Source organism: Bos indicus x Bos taurus, chromosome 23, assembly GCF_003369695.1.
Source record: "Bos indicus x Bos taurus breed Angus x Brahman F1 hybrid chromosome 23, Bos_hybrid_MaternalHap_v2.0, whole genome shotgun sequence".
Classification (NCBI taxonomy): Eukaryota; Metazoa; Chordata; class Mammalia; order Artiodactyla; family Bovidae; genus Bos; species Bos indicus x Bos taurus.
The window spans coordinates 997,829-1,014,957 of record NC_040098.1 but is presented as its reverse complement, the minus strand read 5'-3'; the positions used below and the strand labels follow the sequence as shown (position 1 = coordinate 1,014,957).

At 36.2% G+C, this 17,129-nt stretch overlaps 2 pseudogenes; one reads left to right on the top strand and one right to left on the bottom strand.

Moving 5' to 3' along the window:
* The first annotated feature begins 5,093 nt into the window (after nucleotides 1–5,093).
* On the top strand, nucleotides 5,094–5,877 carry LOC113882267 (annotated as a pseudogene).
* Nucleotides 5,878–13,607: 7,730 nt separating this feature from the next.
* LOC113882266 lies at nucleotides 13,608–14,634 on the bottom strand (annotated as a pseudogene).
* Nucleotides 14,635–17,129: the final 2,495 nt, after the last annotated feature.

Sequence of the window (17,129 nt, the reverse complement as noted above, 5' to 3'; positions counted from 1 at the left end):
TCTTTCAGAATTCTGTATATTAACGAAGGCTTGTGACAATCCCATGAGTGTTTTCATTCAAGTAAAAAGTCAGAATATTTCTTTTTAAATTTTTTTAATTATTTTTTTTTTATTTTACAATACTGTATTGGTTTTGCCATACATTAACATGAATCTTCCATGGGTGTACACGTGTTCCCCATCCTGAACCCCCCTCCCACCTTCCTCCCTAGCCCATCCCTCTGGGTCATCCCAGTGCACCAGCCCCGAGCACCCTGTATCATGCATAGAACCTGGACTGGTGATTCATTTCACATGTGATAATTTACATGTTTCAGTGACATTCTCCCATATCATCCCACCCTCTCCCTCTCTCACAGACTCTAAAAGACTGTTCAATACATCTGTGTCTCTTTTGCTGTCTCACATATAGGGTCATCATTACCATCTTTCTAAATTCCATATATATGCATTAGTATACTGTATTGGTGTTTTCCTGTCTGGCTTACTTCACTCTGTATAATAGGCTCCAGTTTCACCTACCTCATTAGAACTGATTCAAATGTATTCTTTTTAATGGCTGAGTAATATTCCATTGTGTATTCCACAGGTTTCTTATCTATTCATCTGCTGATGGACATCTAGGTTGCTTCCATGTCCTGGCTATTATAAACAGTGCTGCTATGAACATTGGGGTACATGTGTCTCTTTCAATTCTGGTTTCCTCGGTGTGTATGCCCAGCAGCGGGATTTCTGGGTCATATGGCAGTTCTACTTCCAGTTTTTTAAGGAATCTCCACACTGTTCTCCATAGTGGCTGTACTAGTTCACATTCCCACCAACAGTGTAAGAGGATTCCCCTTTCTCCACACCCTCTCCAACATTTTTTTTTTAATTTAATTTAATTTTTTTCTTATTTATTTATTTTTTTTAAATTTTATTTTATTTTTAAACTTTACATAATTGTATTAGTTTTGCCAAATATCAAAATGAATCCGCCACAGGTATACATGTATTGCTTGTAGACATTTGGATAGCAGCCATTCTGACTGGTGTGAAATGGTACCTCATTGTGGTTTTGATTTTCATTTTTCTGATAATGAGTGATGTTGAGCATCTTTTCATGTGTTTGTTAACCATCTGTATGTCTTCTTTGGAGAAATGTCTATTTAGTTCTTTGGCCCAATCTTTGATTGAGTTGTTTTTTTTTTTTTCTGGAATTGAGCTGCAGGAGTTGATTATATATTTTTGAGATCAATTCTTTGTCAGTTGCTTCGTATGCTATTATTTTCTCCCATTCTGCAGGTTATTTTTTCACCTTGCTTAGATTTCCTTTCAGAGAAGGTGATGGCACCCCATGCCAGTACTCTTGCCTGGAAAATCCCATGGATGGAGGAGCCTGGTAGGCTGCAGTTCATGGGGTCATGAAGAGTCGGACACGACTGAGCGACTTCACTTTCCCTTTTCACTTTCATGCATTGGAGAAGGAAATGGCAATCCACTCCAGTGTTCTTGCCTGGAGAATCCCAGGGCCAGGGCAGCCTGGTGGGCTGCCGTCTATGGGGTCACACAGAGTCGGACACGACTGAAGCGACTTAGCAGCAGTAGCAGCAGATTTCCTTTTTTGTGCAGAAGCTTTTAATTTTAATTGGGTCCCATTTGTTTATTTTTGGTTTTATTTCCAATATTCTGGGAGGTTGGTCATAGAGGATTGTGCCGTGATTTATGTCGGAGAGTGTTTTGCCTATGTTCTCCTCTGCTACTGCTACTGCTGCTAAGTTGCTCCAGTCATGTCCGACTCTGTGCAACCCCAGAGACGGCAGCCCACCAGGCTCCCCTGTCCCTGGGATTCTCCTGGCAGGAACACTGGAGTGGGTTGCCATTTCCTTCTTCAAAGCATGAAAGTGAAAAGGGAAAGTGAAGTCACTCAGTAGTGTCCAACTCTTCATGACCCCATGGACTGCAGCCTACAAGGCTCTTCCGTCCATGGGATTTTCCAGGCAAGAGTACTGGAGTGGGGTGCCATCGCCTTCTCTGATGTTCTCCTCTAGGAGTTTTATATTTTCTGGTCTTACGTTTAGATCTTTAATCCATTTTGAATTTATTTTTGCGTATGGTGTTAGAAAGTGTTCTAGTTTCGTTCTTTTACAAGTTGTTGACCAGTTTTCCCAGCACCACTTGTTAAAGAGATCATCTTTTCTCCAGTGTATATGCTTGCCTCCTTCGTCAAAGATAAGGTGTTCATAGGTGCGAGGATTTATCTCTGGGCTTTCTATTTTGTTCCATTGATCTATATTTCTCTCTTTGTGTCAGTACCATACTGACACACTATCTTGATGACTGTGGCTTTGTAGTAGAGCCTGAAGTCAGGCAGGTTGATTCCTCCAGTTTCGTTCTTCTTTCTCAAGATTGCTTTGGCTATTCTAGGTTTTTGTATTTCCATACACATTGTGAAATTGTTTGTTCTAGCTCTGTGAAAAATACCATTGGTAGCTTGATAGGGATTGCATTGAATCTATAGATTGCTTTGGGTAGTATACTCATTTTCACTATATTGATTCTTCTGGTCCATGAACATGGTATATTTCTCCATCTATTAGTGTTCTCTTTGATTTGTTTCATCAGTGTTTTATAGTTTTTTATATATAGGTCTTTAGTTTCTTTAGGTAGATATATTCCTAAGTATTTTATTCTTTTCATTGCAATGGTGAATTAAATTGTTTCCTTAATTTCTCTTTCTGTTTTCTCATTGTTAGTGCATAGGAGTACAAGGGATTTCTGTGTGTCGATTTTATATCCTGCAACTTTACTATATTCATTGATTAGCTCTAGTAATTTTCTGGTGGAGTCTTTAGGGTTTTCTTTGTAGAGGATCATGTCATCTGCAAATAGTGAGAGTTTTACTCCTTTCCAATCTGGATTCCTTTTATTTCTTTGTCTGCTCTGATTGCTGTGGCCAAATCTTCCAAAACTATGTTGAATAGTAGTGGTGAGAATAGACACCCTTGTCTTGTTCCTGACTTTACGGGAAATGCTTTCAATTTTTCACCATTGAGGATGTTTGCTGTGGGTTTGTCATATATAGCATTTATTATGTTGAGGTATGTTCCTTCTATTCCTGATTCCTGGAGGGTTTTCTATTTGTTTATGTGGTTTATTACTTTGATTGATTTGTGAATATTGAAGAATCCTTGCATCCCTTGGATAAAGCCCACTTGATCATGATATATGATCTTTTTAACATATCGTTGGGTCCTGTTTGCTCGACTCTTGTTAAGGATTTTTGCATCTATGTTCATCAGTGATATTGGCCTGTAGTTTTATTTTTTTGTGGCATCTTTGTTGGGTTTTGGTATTAGGGTGATGGTGGCCTCATAGAATGAGTTTGGAAGTTTACTTTCCTCTGCAATTTTCTGGAAGAGTTTGAATAGGATAGGTGGTAGCTCTTCTCTAAATTTTTGGTAGAATCCAGGTGTGAAGCCGTCTGGTCTTGGGCTTTTGCTTGTTGGAAGATTTCTGATTACAGTTTAAATTTCCATGTTTGTGATGGGTCTGTAAAGATTTTCTATTTCTTCCTGATTCAGTTTTGGAAAGTTGTACTTTTCTAAGAATTTGTCCATTTCTTCCAAGTTGTCCATTTTATTTGCGTATAGTTGCTGATAAAAGTCTCTTATGATCCTTTGTATTTCTGTGTTGTCTGTTGTGATCTCTCCATTTTCATTTCTAATTTTGTTGATTTGATTTTTCCCCCTTGGTTTCTTGATGAGTGTGGCTAATGGTGTGTCAATTTTATTTATCTTCTCAAAGAACCAGCTTTTGGCTTTGTTGATTTTTGCTATGGTCTCTTTCTTTTGCATTTATTTCTGCCCTAATTTTAAAGATTTCTTTCCTTCTACTAACCCTGGGGTTCTTCATTTCTTCCTTTTCTAGTTGCTTTAGGTATAGAGTTAGGTTATTTATTTGACTTTTTTCTTGTTTCTTGAGGTAAGCCTGTATTGCTATGAACCTTCCCCTTACCACTGCTTTTACAGTGTCCCACAGGTTTTGGGTTGTTGTGTTTTCATTTTCATTAGTTTCTATGCATATTTTAATTTCTTTTTTGATTTCCTCTGTGATTTGTGGTTATTCAGCAGCGTGTTGTTCAGCCTCCATATGTTGGAATTTTTAATAGTTTTTATCTTGTAATTGACATCTAATCTTACTGCATTGTGGTCAGAAAAGATGCATGGAATGATTTCAATTTTTTTGAATTTACCAAGGCTAGATTTATGGCCCAGGATGTGATCTATCCTGGAGAAGGTTCCATGTGTGCTTGAGAAAAAGGTGAAGTTCATTGTTTTGGTGTGACATGTACTATAGATATCAATTAGGTCTAACTGGTCTATTATATCACTTAAAGTTTGTGTTTCTTTGTTAATTTTCTGTTTAGTTGATCTATCCATAGGTGTGAGTGGGATATTAAAGTCTCCCACTATTATTGTGTTATTGTTAATTTCCCCTTTCATACTTGTTAGCATTTGTCTTATATATTGTGGTGCTTCTATGTTGGATGCATATATATATTTATAATTGTTAAAATATTTCTAAGAGTGAATTTTGTGGCTTTTTTCTTTTTCATTATTCCCAGTCTCTCTCCCTACCTGCAGATGAGTGTGTGTTCAGTCACTTAGTCATGTCCTACTCTTTGTGACTCTATGGACTATATTCTGCAAGGCTCCTCTGTCCATGCAATTTTCCAGACAAGAATACCAGAGTGGGTTGCCATTTCCTCCTTCAAAGGATCTTCCCGACCTAGGGATTGAACTTGTGTCTCCTGCATCTGCTGCATTGGAAGATGGATTCTTTACCATTGTGCCAACTGGGAAGGCCCCCTTACCTGCAGAGCAGCCTGGAAAACTTGACTTATAACAGAATGGTTGTGCTTGCTGCCAAACTACTTTAAAATTGCCACAATTTTTTACATGTAAATTTACCTCCACAAAATTGATTTAAAGATAAGGTTTGCTTTCCTCAGAGTAAAGCAGATCAAATTATTCACTGGGTGTTTGTTTTTGTTCAGTTGCTCAATCATGTTCAATTCTGTGGCTTGGTGGACACACCAGGTGTTTGATACAATGGGTGTTTAATACTGAGTTACAGCTAATAAATAACAATATATGCACAGTGTTAGGAATTTTCCCTTAGTTAGATAAAAGCTAGTCAAAGCTAAGCATTGAAATCTTGATAGCAAAGGACAGGTACATGGCAATCTGCCATTCCCTGCATTACAACAGAAGAATGTCCATGTCACGGTGCATCTGCCTGGTCACTTTCCCCTATCTGGGGGTCTATGGTGGGCACAATGCAGGTAATATTGACCTCCCGCTTGTCCTTTTGTGGATCCAACGCCATAAACCATTTCTACTGTGCTGATCCACCCCTCTTAATGTTGACATGTTCTGACACTTAGATAAAGCAAACTACCTTGTTTGTGTTCACAGGGATTAACCTCACAGGTTAATCCTACTCACCATCCTCATCTATGTTTCCATTTTCATCTCCATTATGAGGATCCATTCCAGTGAAGGGCAACACAAAGTCTTCTCCACCTGTGATTCCCACCTGACAGCTGTCTCTATGTTTTATAGAGGTGTGTATCTGAGATTAGCAAATGAGTGATCTGTTGAACAAGATAAACATTGTGGCACTGATTTGTACTTTTGTGAGTTTCATGCTGAACCCATTTATCTACAGTGTTGGAATGTGAAACAGGGTTTGAGAAGAGTAATTGTGAAAAACCTTGGTATAAGGGAGAAAAGTTCTATTTCAACAGTCCCCCAATGTAAAAATAGTCCCCAAAACAATCCAAAAGTGTTCTTTGCAGGTCTGTCTGAATGCAATTCTCTGGAAAAACAATAATAATTTATAAATATGGAAACTGTAACTGGGAAAAGCATTTGGAAATGATGACTGGTGAGAAATACAACAGCAGAACAGCTTTTATGATTATGTAGGATCACAGTTTTAGTCTCAAGAACGCATTTCACTGATTACTTAGCAGATACTTCTTCCTTTCTCTTCCCAGGTCAGTGATGTTGAGGATGCCTGAGCTACTCTTACCAGAAAAGTGACATATATTACAATGTGTTTCCTGAATGGAAAAATTATTTACTTTCACATGGTCTATATATTCATGTGGTAAATAAATACTGATAAATATATATAAAGAGAAGGAGAAAGAATGAAAAAACTGGCTTAAAAATCAACATTCAAAAAATAAAGATCATAGCATTTAGTTGCATCACTTCATAGCAAATAGATGGGGAAACAATGGAAACAGTGACAGACATTATTTCCTTAGGCTCCAAAATCATGTGGACAGTGACTGCAGCCATGAAATTAAAAAAAAAAAAAAAAAAAAAAAAACACTTGTTCCTCGGAAGAAAAGCTATGACAATCTTAGACAGTGTATTAAAGAGTAGAAACATCACTTTGACTACAAAGGTCCATATAGTCAAAGCAATGGTTTTTCTAGTAGTTATGTACATATATGAGATCTGGGCAATAAAAAAGGCTGGGCACCAAAGAACTGATGACTTTGAAGTGTGATGCTGGAGAAGATTCTTGAGATTCCTTGGGCAGCAAGGAGATCAAACTAGTCAATCCTAAAGGAAATCAACCCTGAATATTCATTGGAAAGACTGATGCTGAAGCTGAAGCTCCAATATTTTGGCCACTTGTTGTGAAGAGCTGACTCATTGGAAAAGACGCTGATGTTGGGAAAAAGTTGAAGGCAGAAGAAGGGGACAATGGAGAGTGAGATGGTTGGATGGCATCATCAACACAATGAATATGAGTTTGAGAAAACTTTGGGAGATGGTAAAGGACAGGGAAGCCTTGGCATGCTATGGTCTATGGGGTTGCAGTCAAACATGACTGAACGACTGAACAACAATATACACTTTCCTTTAATGAGACCTGATTATCTTCTCTAAAGAATCTCTAATTCTGACTTTTTCTTTCTTACAGGACATTTGGTTTATATTTAAGTCTACTTCTTGGGAATACAAAACAATATATACTTCATTATTTCAACATATAGTTTAGTATTTCATAATTTTAAATGTTTCCATTATTTGTTTAATCTGTTTCTTTTAGACAAGGCAGATTCCCCTCTCAGTAGGAGATACCCTTTCCTGATTTAGAATTTTCCTTTCTTACAGAAGAATTTTATATCATATTCTGGATCACTTGATACTCTTTGAAATCGATATATATTTTTAAAATCATAGTATAACAACATTCGTAACATTCAACAAAGCATTTTAGTACATCACTTCCTTTTAATATTTAGGAAGTTTTTAATTTACCCTCTTGAAGAAAATATTACAATAGTCAAGATATGAAAGTAACCTAAATGTAAACTGACAGAGACTACTCAGCCATAAAAAGAATAAAACAATGTAATTTGTAGTAACATGAATGGACTTAGAGATTATCATAGTAAGTGAGGTAAGTCAGACAGAGAGACAAATTATCACATGATATCACGTATTGGTGGGATCTAAAATATGGTATAAAAGAACCTATTTACAAAACAGAAATAGGCTCACAGACTTTGAAAACAAACCTATGGTTATCAGAGGGGAAAGGTGACTGGGGGGTGGGGCGGGGGTGTGGGTAGTGAATTAGGAGTTTGGGATTAATATATGCACACTACTATACTAAATGTAAAATAGACAACCAACAAGGACATACTGTATAGCACAGGGAATTCAGTATTCTTTAATAACTTTATAGGAAAAGAATCTGAAAAATAATAGATATATGTATATGTAGAGGTAAATCACATTGCTATACATCTGAAACTAACACAAAATTGTACTTCAACTATTAATATGCTCCAATATAAGATAAAAATTAATATATATAAATACAAACTATATAATAAAACAAAAGGTAAAAAGATTGTTCCTGAATGTCAATTTTAAGAACATAATATTATTAAATTGCAATGATGCATATTTATTTTTGCTCTTTTAGGAAACATCCCCTTTTCAAGTGATTTCTTTTGAAATGAAAATACATGCTTTTTATCTTATTTGTTTGTAATTTTGTAAGATGAAATATTTAAAATAGAGTATCTTCATGTATACTTTAATTATGCATGAAATGTTTAATTAAAAGGGAGACTCCAGCTTGGAAAATATGATTTTCCAGCTCTAATGAGCAGAAAATCACCACACTTCTGGCATGGCAAGAGGAGAATAATAAATGACTTCAATTTAAAAAAGGAAAGAAAATATTTATTCATATGAATTATTGTTTTTGATCATTTACTATGCTAATATACATTTCCAAAATGCTACCCTTGCTATTCTTTATACTTCCTCCTTTTTGAATGTAGTGATGTGTGAAATCACCACCAGTAACCAGTTACTCAAGTTCTCCTGAATCCTCAACATGATCGTGAGTGTTCATTCTATTGTATGATGTGTGAATATAGTAGATTACATTTAACATAGAAAACATTGATCTGTCAGACCCTATTTGTTGGAACTCACTTTAATTTTTTACTTCTTCTCAGTGTCATGGTGTGTTAGGTACCTGATGATGATATTTAGGCTTGAGGAAATGAAATAAATAAAATAAAATATAAAATTCTTTTGGGCAAGTTTTGTGTTGAACAGCAAACTTCTCAATGAAATATAAATTTGTTTTCCAGATCAAAACATTGTGGACAGAGATTGATATTTACTTGCCCTGATCACCCAGTTGACAATTACCAACAAATTGAAGAAATCAACCTATTCAGAGCACAATATTTTTAAGGTGGGGGTGATAATAGAAGCTTGTATTAGAAGAAACCTGAATAATCATGGGGCTTCCCTAGTGGCTGAGACAATAAAGAATCTACCTGCAATGCAAGAGATGCAGGTTCCATCACTGGGTCAGGAAGATGCCCCTGGTGAAGAAAATGGCAACACATTCCAGTATTCTTGCCTGGAGAATTCTGTGGACAGAGGAACCTGATAGACTACAGCTCATGAGGTCACAAAAGAGTCAGACATGATTTAATTACTAAAGAACATAGATAATCGTGCAGCTCAATCCTTTTATAGGACAGATTTTCAAGCTCTGCTTTTCCTAATTTCACATTGAAATTATAACAATGCATAAGAAAGAAGAAGTGAAACCGTTAGTTGCTCAGTTGTATCTGACTCTTTGCTACCTCATAGACTACAGCCTGCCAGGCTCCTCTGGCTCTGAGATTCTCCAGGCAAGAAAACTGGAGTGAGTAGCATTCCCTTCTCCAGGGGATCTTTCTAACTCAGGGATCAAATCCCTGTCTCCTGTACTGCAGGCAGATTTTTATTGTCTGAGCCACCAGGGAAGCCCACAATAAACAGAAGTTCTTTAATTTTATGACTTGTGATCTGGATTATATTGAAAGTAGGCTTTTTGTTAGTTTGGTTCTTGCTTATGAAACAAATGATTGTTTACTGTGGGAAATTTGGGCATGGGTTAATAAACATTGTTTATTGTTTCTTAATCCTAGTATACTATAAAATTATCATAATGCATAAACTGATGATTCCTTTTCTCATAAAAAAACTATATAAAATGGTATGTCTTTTTCTAAAAATCTGTGATATTCATTTTATTGTATGTATACATTCTAATGAAAAATACGTTGCATGAGAGTCAAATTCCCCTTTGTGATCAGAGCCAATTCACCCTTCCAGGGGTTCTAGTTACAAACGTCCAGCCATTGGACTGTCAGGCATCTGCCTGTGCCTAAGGGAGTACTTAGTGCAGGTAGTCCTCACTTAATACAGAGCTGTGGTCACTGAAATCCACCAAAAGCAAGGACACATTTCTAGGTTCCATGGTTTCAATTACAGGAGATATGCAAAGTGAGGGCTGCCTGTATTAATATATCATTTGTTTTCTCCTTGGTTGGATCTCCTTGCAGTCCAAGGGACTCTCAAGAGTCTTCTCCAAAACCACAGTTCAAAGGCATCAATTCCTCTGTTCTCAGCTTTCTTCACAGTCCAACTCTTACATCAATACATGACTATTGGAAAAACCATAGCCTTGACTAGTTGGACCTTTGTTGGCAAAGTAATGTCTCTGCTTTTGAATATGCTATCTAGGTTGGTCATAACTTTCCTTCCAAGGAGTAAGCGTCTTTTAATTTCATGGCAGGAATCACCATCTGCAGTGATTTTGGAGCCCCCCAAAATAAAGTCTGACACTGTTTCCACTGTTTCCCCATCTATTTCCCATGAAGTGGTGGGACCAGATGTCATGATCTTCGTTTTCTGAATGTTGAGCTTTAAGCCAACTTTTTCACTCTCCTCTTTCACTTCCATCAAGAGGCTTTTTAGTTTCTCTTCACTTTCTGCCATAAGGATGGTGTCATCTGCATATCTGAGGTTATTGATATTTCTCCCAGCAATCTTGATTCCAGCTTGTGCTTCTTCCAGCCCAGCGTTTCTCATGATGTACTCTGCATATAAGTTAAATAAGCAGGGTGACAGTATACAGCCGTGACGTACTCCTTTTTCTATTTGGAACTAATCTGTTGTAGAAATATCTAATTTGTACTATCCTAAGCCAAAGAATTGATGCTTTTGAATTGTGGTGTTGGAGAAGACTTTTGAGAGTCCTTTGGACTGCAAAGAGATCCAACCAGTCCATTCTGAAGGAGATCAGCCCTGGGATTTCTTTGGAAGGAATGATGCTAAAGCTGAAATTCCAGTACTTTGGCCACCTCATGCAAAGAGTTGACTCATTGGAAAGACTCTGATGCTGGGAGGGATTGGGAGCAAGAGGAGAAGGGGATGACAGAGGATGAGATGGCTGGATGGCATGACGCACTCGATGGACATGAGTCTGAGTGAACTCCGGGAGTTGGTGATGGACAGGGAGGCCTGGCGTGCTGCAATTCATGGGGTTGCAAACAGTTGGACACGACTGAGCAACTGAACTGAACTGAAGACAAAATTCTGCTTTTGCTTTATTGGCCATGCCAAAGCCTTTGATTGTGTGGATCACAGTAAACTGTGGAAAATTCTGAAAAAGATGGGAATACCAGATCATATGACCTGCCACCTGAGAAATCTGTATTCAGGTCAAGAAGCAACAGTTAGAACTGGACATGGAACAACAGACTGGTTCCAAATTGGAAAAGGAGTATCCCAAGGCTATATTTTGTCACCCTGCTTATTTAACTTATATGCAGAGTACATCATGCAAAATGCCAGGTTGGATGAAGCATAAGCTAGAATCAAGATTGCTGGGAGAAACATCAATAATCTCAGATATGCAGATGACACCACCCTTATGACAGAAAGTGAAGAAGAACTAAAGAGCCTCTTGATGAAAGTGAAAGAGGAGAGTGAAAAAGTTAGTTTAAACTCAACATTCAGAAAACTAAGATCATGGCATCCAGTCCCAGCACTTCATGGTAAATAGATGGGGAAACAATGGAAACAGTGTGAGATTTTATTGTTTGGGGCTCCAAAATCACTGCAGGTGGTGACTGCAGCCATGAAATTGAAAGATGCTTGCTCCTTGTAACAAAAGTTATGACCAACTTAGATAGCATATTAAAAAGCAAAGAGATTACTTTGCAAAGAAAGTTCTGTCTAGTCCACCTGATATGAAGAAGTGACTTTTAAAAAGACCCTGATCCTGGGAGAGATTGAAGGCAGTAGGACAAGGGGATGACAGAGGATGAGATGGTTGAATGCCATCATGGAATCAATTGACATTGATTCCTACTCAAACTCATGAGGGAAGCCTGGCATGCTGCAGTCCATAGGGTTTCAAAGAGTCAGACACAACTGAGCAACTGAACTGAACTGAACTGAAGACAAAATTAAAAGCAAAAAAAAAAAAAACAATAAAGATGGAATTTGTCTACCAGAAATTAAAATACATTTAAAATCTACATTAGTGATAAGAATTTGATTTAAAATGCATATACAACTTGGTCAAAAATAGAAGAAAGAGACAGAACTGGATTCATAAATGTACAATGAAAGATAATATCACAAATTAGTGGGAAAATAAGGGAATGCTTAATAAAAAGTTGGCTGAAATAGGTTACAATACAGGGAAAACATTGTTTGATATATTTTCAGATTTCTTTGTTTTTCTACAATTAATATGAATTATTTTTGTAATGAAGTTAAAGTGTGATTTAATTGTTAATATTCACTGCATTAAAGTGGTGTTCACCAAAAATAGTATTTTTAAAATGCAAACCTTATACTATCAAATGAAATTCAATGTTAAGATTTATATATAGCAAATAATCCCAATTTTTTATCAATTATAATAGTATATGTACATAAAATTATTGAGTAGGAATATTTAAAAACACAAAGAAAAATCATTCATTGGTGTAGAACACATAACTCATAAAAGTTATTTCTTCACATCTGTTTTTATTTTCTAGTCATTTTTAATGAACATTGTTGTTTTATAATCTGGAAAATATATTCATAAAATACAGTCAAAATATACCTTCCATGTATCAAAATTGCCTACTTTACATGGAAGAACAAGACAGTTCTATTATATTACCAACAAATTAAGCTGAGTAAATGCAGATCATTTATGGCAATAACCTGGTCAGTTCATCACCCCCAATATCTCACCCAGTATTTGCTGTGTAATAAGGGGTTTAGCTGGTTTCTCAGGTGGTTCTAGTGCTAAAGAAAACACCTGCCAAAGCAGGAGAAGTAAGAGATGTGGCTTCAATCCTGGGTCAGGAAGGTCCTCTGGAGGAGGGCATGACAACCCACTCCAGTATTCTTGCCTGGAGAATCCCATGGACAGAGGAGCCCATTACATCACAAAGAGTCAGACACAACTGAAGTAACTTAGCATGCACACAAAAGAGGTTTAACAGCTTCAATATGAATTGGAAAGAGAGAGAATTTGGAATCAAATTGCCTTGTACAACTAAGTGGCTGGATGACTATGGGCAGGTCATTTAGTCTCTCTGTGTATAAGAAAGTAAAGCTTATAAATGGAGATGATCATTTTCTCACTTAGTTCATTTGTTAGAATTTAATGCATAAAGACATAAAAGTGAGAATTCAAATATAATTGTATTACTTATGATTATTTTCATACATGTTGATGCATACTCTCAAGAATTTCTAAGGTGATTTTCACCCAAAGACTTACAAAGTACAAAAACATAAATCACAAATAGAGGTCAATAAGTAGAATGTTAAAAAATGAGACTCCAAATAGGTCAACCATTGGATTAAGAGAGTTGCAAAGACTGAGTTTAAATTTGGGTCCTGAAAGTCACAGTGGTTTTCAAGACTATAAAATTTAGGCAAAATGTTAAGTACTTTACAAGATTTTAAAACACATTTTCAAACTGGATATAAATCTTGACATCAGAATATTCTGTTGGCTAAGAGTGAAACAAAGCTCTTTGCTTAACCAAAAGAAGAGATTGCTATACGTTATGTCCCAATGACTAAATGATCCTTATCCTCAAAAAAAAAAAAAAAAAAGGATCTGGAATTCTATCACAGTTAAAGCTCTGTGTTACTCATTTCTAATCTCTAAACCACAAGGCTGTCATGGACATTTAGTCATATCAAATGAACAGATGCTTAAACTGCAATTTTATGAAAGATTTCTCTTAATCAATTGCTGCATGGCTTGGCTCACATCCCTGTTCCTCATACTGTAGATCAATGGGTTCAACATTGGGCTCAAAAAACTATAAAAGACTGCAAATATTTTGGACTCCTGTATAGACTTCTCAGATTGAGGCCTCAAGTACATGCAGAAGAGGGTTCCATAAAATAGAGTGACTATTGCCAGGTGGGAACCACAGGTATAAAAGGCTTTGTGCCTGCCTTCCACAGAACAAACCACCAAGATAGGTGCAATGACGAAAACATAAGACAGGAGAGTGATGAACAAAGAGCTTGAGAGAGTGAAACCAGCAACCACAAACATTGCTATCTTTTTGACATAAGTGTCAGAGCAGGCCAACATTATCAGAGGAGGATCAGCACAGTAGAAATGGTTGATCTCAAGGGAGTCACAGAAGGACAAATTAAAGGTCAGCAGTGCCTGACAGAGACCATTGAGGAATCCACAAGTATAAGGGACTGTGAGTAGAAAGATGCAAAAAATCCTTGGACATCCTGGTGCTGTGATGTAGAGGGCTGCAGATGGCTACATAGCGGTCCAAGGCCACTGAAGCAAGGAGATAAAGTTCAGTGATCACGAGGGCAATGAAGACACTGTGTGAAGCATCCAGCATAGGAGATGGTCTTCTGGTCTGAGAGGAAATTGTGCAGCATATTTGGAGTAACATTGGAGGAATAGCAAAGGTCTACAAAGGAGAGGTGGATGAGGAAGAAATACATGGGAATCTGGAGGTGGGGATTGGTCCTGATCAGCAAGATCATGCTCAGATTTCCTGCCAGTGTGATTAGGTAGATCACCAGGAACACCCCAAACAAGGGTTTTCTGTAACACTGGGTCATCTGTGAGTCTCAGGAGAATGAATTCAGTCACTACAGTGTGGTTAGGGAAAGAGATATTCTCATCCCTTAAAAGCTGAAAGTGGTAAAGTGAAGAATTCTGTCTGATCTTGATTCTGCATTTATTCCATTCTTTTGTCATTTACTTTTGATCTATTTCTCTATAAGGAAATTACTCTTCTCAACCAGTGCATCAGAGCATCTATGTAAATATTTGCACCTTATCTCTTTGTGATATATCTTTCTATATATGTTGGAAACACACACTCACAAACTCACACATTCCCTTTTCCTTTCTTATTTGTAAATCATGTATACACATACAAAATTAAACCTGTTTTCTTGGAAAACTTCACATTCGGTATTTTTTTTTTCAAATTCGGTGAAAAAGAAAGCCAAAAGAATGAAAACTAGGTCTGGAAAGCAGCAGGTCAGTGGCATCATTCAAATGGACAAATGGAGGATGCAGTTTCTACGGTCCCTGCAGCTCTGATACCTTATTTTCGACACACAATAGAAGACATGTTCACTCCTGAAACCCATACTTGTCTGGCTTAATTTCATTCAGAAGACGTTGAATTAGTAGATGTATCTCTTAACATATGGCTAAGAAGGTACAGAATGAAGAATCATTCTTTCTGCTTTTTAAATTTACCCACTCATTATTTATGGAGGCGTATTTTTTTTTTCTTGTTCTAACTTCTGGGTTACATGAGTGAGCAACTTACCTATCATTGTGAAGCACATATTGTAAGCAAAGTAATAGACATTGAGCACATAGACAAATGTTTACAGCAGCATGTCACTTGGAAGAAAACACTATGAATAAAATTAAAGGTGGAGTGCTTTTAGATGGTCATTCAGAGAAAGCCTGAGAAGGCAGAATTTGAACAGTAAATAAAGCATTCAAATATCTGAATAGGAATTTGTCTCCATTATTTTTTAAAACTGACACACTTCAGAACATATTTGTTTAGGAAAGCACATTAGGTTAATATTTAAGTGTGGACTTAGCTCCCAACTGGAGTTATTTCTGTTGTTGTTGTTGTTTTTTTAAAATTAAGATATAACTGGAAACATTATGCCTCAAGAATTTCACCTTAAGGCTTTGTAAATTTAGTTTTCACATACACATCAGAAGAGCATGTATATAATACTTGATTTTTTAGACATGTCATGAAATATTAACCTTTGAATAAAAAAACCAAATATAAATGGTGAAAATAAATTTTCAATATAGTGAGAATATTAATCTTCACACAAAATTTAAAAAAAACACTATTTTTAGTGAACAAATGTAGACAATAACTTACTTGTAAAACTGACTTACCATATTTTCTAAAGCAACATAGGAAGAATTATAATGTGTTTCTTAGGAATATTCCCTAGAGTATTTTTAAAATAATTCTTATAATCCAATTAAGATAGATTATGTTCCCTCAAGGGCATAACCTTAATTTCATTCTTTGAGATCTTTAATTTTCCTTCAAGACCAAAATCTCTACCTAAAATTTTTGTACCCTGCTTTATACTATGTGCCTGAGATCTTTGGCAAAAATAGAGAAGTTTACCATCACTTTTAATACTAAGAAAGGATGAAAATGTGGTTGGATGAATTTTATATTTTTTGTGTATAAAAATGAAAATATTCTCATTAGAATTCTTCAATGATTCTCCATAATCACTGAAATAAGGTCATCTAATGAAAGTGAAAAATAGGAAGGTAAAGCAAATGAGCCATTTGAGAAGCAGAAAGAGTGTAGAGAGCAGAAGGGTGGTCTAACCAACTGAAAAAAGTAAAAATATTGGTCAGGGATGATGATCCTTTGGAGGGTGAACATTGTGGATTTATACTGGAATCAATCTGTACCACTGAACTGATTTGGTCAACATGTTAGGAATCAAAGATGGGTCTAAGAACCAGGATCATTTATAAAATTGATGAATCACAAAATTGGTGATTTAGGAGGAGAGGTCAAATTTGAGTAAATAATAACTGAACATTGTTTGATACTGCATTTGTTAGAGAATAAAGAAATCTAGAGATGGTCTCAGTAGTCTCTGTCTCCCAATGCATTCATAATTACAGCCAATACAATCAAAGGAATTACAGCATAGTCTCATTAATACAAGAGAGGCATCCCTGATTGCATTAGATTTCCAAATACTGGGTTACAGTCTGAGAAATCAGCCAGTGAAATAAAGCTGCATATCAATGTAAAAATATATATATTGTCGTCAACTTAGCACATTAGGGGAGATTTGAGCATAACCATGCATTTTTCAAATTGGGGTAGAAAAATTAATTTATCCCAACATTTTCTGCTTTACCTTGATTCCTTGAACAAATTAAATGACAAAATTTAAAGTGTAAAATCCTAAATATTCCCGTGAAATAAAATTTTCTTATATAATTGTAGGGCTAACTGAAGGATGGTAGAGCTCTTATTTCATGACTCCTTAATGTGAAAGTTCCTTATTTTTCACAAAGATACTTGAAGATTTGACCCTTCTTTAAGCTGAATATCAGCATTAGCTTCCTAAAGAATATATATATATATATATATATATATATATATATATACACACACACACACACATATACACACACACACATTCTGATATGAGCTTCCCTGG